Source organism: Papaver somniferum, chromosome 7 (assembly GCF_003573695.1).
Source record: "Papaver somniferum cultivar HN1 chromosome 7, ASM357369v1, whole genome shotgun sequence".
NCBI classification, from domain to species: Eukaryota; Viridiplantae; Streptophyta; class Magnoliopsida; order Ranunculales; family Papaveraceae; genus Papaver; species Papaver somniferum.
In genome coordinates this window covers 8,404,415-8,411,292 of record NC_039364.1, presented here as the reverse complement: position 1 = coordinate 8,411,292, position 6,878 = coordinate 8,404,415, and the positions used below count along the sequence as shown (strand labels likewise).

General features: G+C 36.5%; 1 long non-coding RNA gene across 1 annotated transcript; it reads left to right on the top strand.

Moving 5' to 3' along the window:
• Positions 1-3,884: 3,884 nt before the first annotated feature.
• Positions 3,885-6,047, top strand: LOC113295174. The gene is made up of 2 exons (XR_003332790.1): positions 3,885-4,020; positions 4,286-6,047. It is a non-coding gene; the product is annotated as an uncharacterized LOC113295174 (long non-coding RNA).
• Positions 6,048-6,878: the final 831 nt, after the last annotated feature.

Sequence of the window (6,878 nt, the reverse complement as noted above, 5' to 3'; positions counted from 1 at the left end):
GCGCGTGCTTCTTCTTCTCTCCTTCTTTCTTCATCTAGTCTCAGTCTGAGTTCCTCTATCGTCATGTTGTCTTCATTATCTCCTACTGATCCTTCCTCCACAGTTCTTTGCTCGCCTTCCTCCGCCGTATTTGTATCTGTAGTGTGAACGCTTACCTCATCATAATTCATGCGGTTGTTTTCTTCTTGTACTTGCTGGATCTGAGATCGAACTTGTCGATTCTGGTTGTTTCCTTCACCCGTCCTTGATGATTCTGCGTTTTCGCCTCTTCTTAGTCCTGCAATTCTCCTGCTCCCCCTGATCGGTGTCACGTGTTCCCCTGAATATCCTTGTCTCACCATCTTTTGTTCCTGTGATAATATCTCCTTTTGACAAAGTAAAAGTATCTTTCAAAAATCTGAAAATTTCAGCAACAAAATTGGTCTCCCAAGATGAAAATATATACTTTGTTCAATAGATTTCAAGATTAAAAAGCTCTCAGCACTCAACGAAAGTAGCAGTAAAACCTCTTCTTAGAACAAGATTAACAAAAACTTATAAATCTCTCTAGAAATCTTCACAGGCAGGGATGATCCCTCTTACTCATCCAAGCTGTTTTTTAGCACCAAAATGTAGTCGCAGGAAATCCTACAACTACACCCTAAAGATAATCTATGAAGTAATCCAAGAAACCATGATGAAATACTCAAGATCTTTTATTAAAACTTAGAAAAAATATAAAGATGATAAGAGAAATCCCGAAAACAAATAACTTTCTCTCTCCTAAATATCTATCCTTAGCTCACCAAAAAGATCTCTCCCTCATACAATGGTGATTGGTTCCTTTTATAGGAATTTACATAGTGGAGGACGGCTAATAAAGCCCCTCTTTTCGGATCTGGAGCGCGTCAATGACGCTTGGTCATTTATATTGTCGCACGAATTCTTCATTGCCGCACATCCCTTCACACTTTTGATGTGACTTGGTGACATCATCTAGTTTGTCATCTTGGATGTGTCGTACGCGTTTGCGTTCGCTTGCTACTAAAGGAATTATTTGGCATACCCAATGAATGTGCGGTATTTTGCACCCACAGGCTGTGTAGTAATTGTAGATTGATCATGATAAAACAAGCAATAACCATGTTTCGTAATGTTTGTAATCTCATTGTGGAGATCACCGCTTCCTGTTTGTTCAATTTCAGCACCAGGTTCGATGAAATTAAATTTTGTAAGTGTCATGTAAGGCGTCCTGTCCCTTCATAAGTTTTAGCGTGTCTCAAATGTGTGACAAATTTGCTATGTAAGTTGATTTGTTTCAAATATTTATACCGTCAAAGCTAACTAGCGAGTGATCATTGTGGAGTTCAATGTGTAAGCTTAATAAAATGCAAGCTAACCTAAAAGAGGTTATACAAGATAATCAGGGTGTATTGAGACGCTGGAGTAAACTATAAAGAATAAATTATAAATTGTGATATTAGATAAGGTGAGGATACCAGAGTCTCCAGAGATTAGTTTTAAAACTTTTAGGACTGTCTTTGTAGTCATAGCGCTCAGAACGGATGATTTTTGGGAAGAGTATATTTTGAAATTCTTTTGCAAAACCGATCTGGAGGTTTTAAAGGAAATTCTTGTATAAGATGAAGTTATGGTTGTTGATTTATGTGTCAAAAACAAAGATTGTTCCACCAATTTGCTGAAGATGAGCTTAAGCGTTATCTTAATCATTAAATTTATCACGATTCTTCAACATTTCAAGATACTTGAGGCACTTCTGCGATTATAGAACAAAAAACATGATTTTTCTTCTTGGTCATCTTGCAATAAGTTTGAGGACCACCGACCCGCTATAACGTCATGAAAGGATTGTCAGTGAATAACGTCACAGTTATTAACTGTGCATGCTAAGCAATGGAAACTAAATTTTCCAACTTCCATGCTACTCGTTCTCTCAATAAACATTTTCCTCCTGGTCAAGGGATTCCCAGTTCACCCATGCTTCTAGGCAGCTCCCGCCTTCATTTACGCTTCCCTTCCTGTGACTTTAAAAAAATCATTAAAATCTAACTTAAAGTTATATTTCCAAGAGACGCTGCATCATCATAGCTCCAGAGCACACCTTAATCTATGGTCACATATTTCTCCAACTATATAAACTACCCTAAGTCAGACTTCTGTTTATTTTTCTCTCTCTAGACTCCAAACTGCTCTAAGCTTTATTTTCTCTCATAATTTAAGTTTGCATATAGAAATGGCGACTGATCATGAGTCAGTACAAACTCCATTACCTGAATCAACAGGTGGTTTAGAGCTTAGTTACCAGGAACGTGAGAAGTGGTCATGAATCTCAGTGAGAATCGCGATTTTGCGCTCCTCACTAAAATTCGTGATGAGAGCGCCCTCCAAGCATGAGAGAAACACGCTCCAAAAAGAGTGAAGTCCGTTTCTATTATTTTCCTCTTTTTTTTATTTGTAATAAGCAAGCATATCTGATATCTAGCTTCATATCTGTTAGTAAATATTCTCGTAGCTTCATATATTTATCCAGAATATCATGTATCAGCTCATCTTCTAGGTACCTATTTTATAGCCACATAACATGTGTATTACTTATCTAGTTTAGTCTTTATCTTACCAAGAAAACAGGTCGATGTATATCTAACTCCTTGATAGATGATAAACTAAATCCTCATAAGTCGTCTAAACCATTCTCTTCTCCTTAGTCTTGTATTTTTATTACAAAGGCCCACAGTTTTAAATTTACTCCAATCTTAAGCGTTTTTGTGTTCTTTATTGCTTATGAAATTGGAAAATTAGTAATATAACTACTGTGTTTATGATATCTAATCTACGCTCCCAGTACGCTCCTCGAATCTCATTTTTTGATAATTTTATGATTTTCGAATCCGTTCCCGACTGCACTCCCGCACCTGGTAACTAAGGTTTAGAGCTTCTCATACGCCCAAAAGACCGACTAAGATCTAGCAACCAGAAGAGACCTTGGAAAGAAATGATATATACAACAAGAAGGTTTCAACATTCCATCAACTTTCAATGATTCGATTGCACGAATCAAAATTAATCTAGCTTACTTCCGTATGAACTATGCCATTTTAGTCGTACTAGGTCTTATTTTAAGTTTACTCTGGCATCCAGTTTTACTACTAGTCTATGTTTTGATGATGTCTGTATGGTTGTTCTTCTATTTCTTGCGTGACCAACCATTAGTGGTTCTTCACAGGAATTTTGACGATCATGCAGTTTTACTTGTGTTGTCTGTTTTTACAATCTTGCTTTTGTTGTTAACTCATGGACAATGTATGTGTGACTTGTATCATAAAATGTCAATTTATTGAGAGATATGTAATTGGATAACCCTGTCCGATTGAATCTACACAAATAAACAAGGTAGCTGAAAATTGAATGGGAAATATGTATTTACCGAGGATTTCTGATTCAACCGCAGTTGTACTATATGGACGTATTTTCAATCGAAGGAGGGACTAAAAAAAAGGATTATATACAGAAGTAGGTCTGTTTTGGACCCTTACATTCGTTTTTAGGCCTTTTTTTTATTTCTTACAAAACTAAGCCTATTGAATGGATTCCATCCAAATCCGTTAACTCAGTGAATATCTCACGCTGACTAGTCAATTTATTGTCAAAATCTCATAGATCTGAGAAGATTACTGAAATGACCTCGCCCAATGTTCTAACATCTGGAAATCTCGAAGATATTTGGAACGGCTAAGATGGACGTTCATAGTTATTATTTCCACATGTGTAGGATCCTGCAGCGTCCATTTAAGATGTGGATATCTCGGTGATTACTAACGGCCATGATTTTTAATACATTTCCCTAAGTAGTAACAACGCACTAAAACAAAATCGCTTCAGTTCGTCTCTTCCATCTTTGTTCTGCTTCCCTATCTCTGTTCTTCACCAGCGGTTTCGTGGTGTTCTTTTAGCAATATGGATAATTTTATCAACATCAATGAAACCAAAGAAGAAACATAAACACATCGATCGCATCATCAGGTTATTCAATTTTGTTTCCTATCTTGTTGTTCTTCAAAAGTCACCAACTAGATATTTTTTTCAAAAGTCACCAACTAAGTAAATTCGCTAATTGACTTATGGCTTTTGTTTACTGATCAAAATGAAAACTTGGGTTTGAATTTGATTTTAATTTCGTTTAATGTGCAAGGTAAATTTTTGAAATTTCATGAGTTAGGGTATGATGATATGGGTTCGATTATGAAGAAATGGTGTTGCTATCTGAATCTCAGTTTATGTTTTTTAGCTTTGTTATTCAAGAATTGGAAGCCGGAGTAATCTGCAGATGGGTTTAGGATTCAGATCGAGAGAAAAAATGAGAAGCGTGATTGTCTTGGGTTCAAGTTGTTTGAATTAGAAATTGGAGAGAATAAGTGATTTAAGATGGTGGTTGAGCTTGTAGAAGACATAAGCTAGAGTTTAATCTGCAAAAGTTTAATCTACAAAATCCCTTCAGTTTTTCATCTCCATCTTAGTTCTTCTGATTAACTGATTCTTTTTTCTCTTTTCCCGTCCTCAAGAAATCACCAGCTAAGACAAAGGGAGATGATGATTGAGTTATAGGGATTTTGTACACTGATCAAAGGGAAACCTTGGGTTTGTATGAGTTGTTTTACATGGATATGGTGTGATGCTTGTCTGTTGCAGCTAAAGAATTGGTGGTATGGTTGTGTCATAGGGAGAGTTGGACTGGGTAAAATGGAATTGAGAGGAGTAGACATGACAGTGTGGGTTCTTGGCGGTGATGTCGTGGGTTAGGTTCTGCTGAGGAAGTTGATTGCAACTGAGTTGAAGTCATGTAACATACGTATGAGCTGAATAAATGGAATGGTAGTGTATCGCTAAGATTGAGATGATGTGCTTGTTCCATATTAGCATTACAGGGAAGAATATTGCAGGGAACACAGAATGGATGTTGGATCTGGTGGTTAAAGTTGTCAGAAGCTTGAATCTATGTTGGTGTTGCAGGTAGTTGTAAAGCTTAAATATATTCGAGAATACTTGAACCGGTATTGTTTTGCTACTCCCAATGCTAAATGAAAATGCTTATGGAAAAGTTCGGGAATTATTTTGTGAACTGCATCACAGTGGATGATGGAATTGGGGTGTTGAAACTGTTGGCTTAATCGACGGTCATGGTGGGGTTCGTCCCTTGATTGGAATTTGTCAAACAGGTGAATCTATTCCGCAATCTACAACTGTAGGTACTTTGAAGAATTTGTTTGTAGTACCGGAAGTACGACAAACTTCAGCAAATGAGGAGATTGTTAAGGTTATGATTGATCTTATGGACTGTTGGATGTTGTTAGGATCCAAAGAGTATGCAGCTGAATGTCTTCAAGCTGCGGCATCAACAAATTGTAAGATTTGTAGCTCACTTGAGATGAAAAAAATGTTGGATGATGCTGGTTGTATTCCTTCGCTTGTGCAAATGCTTGAAGAGAAATTGGTGGTTTGAGATGGTTTTAAGGTTGTGCTATTGCAGATCAGTGTTGTGCCGTGTAACTGAAATTGGTGATGTTGTTGAAATATTTTGAGTAGAGTTGAGCTTCAGAGGATATACCTAATTGTTGCAGTAAAGCCTTGATGGCCTGAGTATACAGTGCCATATATGCAGTATTTGATGACGGGTACAGAGTCAAATCGTCGAGTCAGTTATCAATGGACGATTCCAAGTACAATTAGGTCTTTTTAGGTTCACTTAACGGGGCTTACTTTCCATCTATCTTTTTTAGTCAAAACTTTCCTAGTTTTTTAAATTATAAAAAAAACAGGCCTAGTTTTGTAAACTATAAAAATGACAGGCCTATTTCTGTAAAAAGCCCAAAAAACTAAAAAGAAAAAACCATATATGCTGAACATTTTCTAGGACATGTCAGTGTTAGACATATTTACTTTAACTGTCAATTTGAAGCATGGGATGATGGGAAACAAATCGTCCTAGATGAAAAAGAGAGAAATATGACATGAAGTTGTTACAAGGTTTAGAGATAATATATTCTCTACCAGTAATAACAGTGTCAATTTGGCCATCCAGGTACAACCATAGCATAGATACTGCCGATCTTTTTTTCATTTCTCTCTGAAGCCTGAACTGCCGATCTGAAGTGCTCATAGTTGAAGTATTTTGTTTCAATGGTTATTTAGCCATTTAGGTCTTCATGGATTTTTTGTCTGTCTCATACGAATGGGTATCATGAAATGCAAGTGAATTTAAGTTGGAGATTGAAGGGAGGTACTATAAATGCTAACATCTACCGGTAATATGTGTACATTGATAATTGTATGGAAACTCAATGGGATTCTCCAAAATCTTGAAATGTATTTTGGTAAGATGGGATATAACACAATTTTTCTAAGACGTTGGAGTAAACTTTAAAGAGTCAATTAATTCTGACTTATGTGGTTTATGGTCAAGTATACTGTCAAAGGTGGTCTGGTTATATACAACTAGTTGGAGTGGCTAGAGAGAAAATGCCATTAGTTTAACAACTCCTGATTTTGTAATACCAAATGGTAAGTGCTTAGTTATACATTGATCCATTTTTAGGTATAGGTCCATTTAAATGCTCTGTATCTAAGTTTAAAATACAACTGAATTATTTTCCAAGTAATTCTAGAAGTAGATTTCTATTCCTAGAAGGAAAAGTAGGAGTTCTATTCCTAGAAGGTTACAAAAATAAGGGGGTTTCCTAATCTGTGTATGACTAGTTTTAGCATAGTCCTAAACCTATAAATAGGCGCCTTGATTGTTTGTAGAGGACACATGCAGAAGACTAGAAGAATACTAGCAAAAAACGAATCTGGAGGAAGAAACAACACCTAGGGCAGAAAAACCG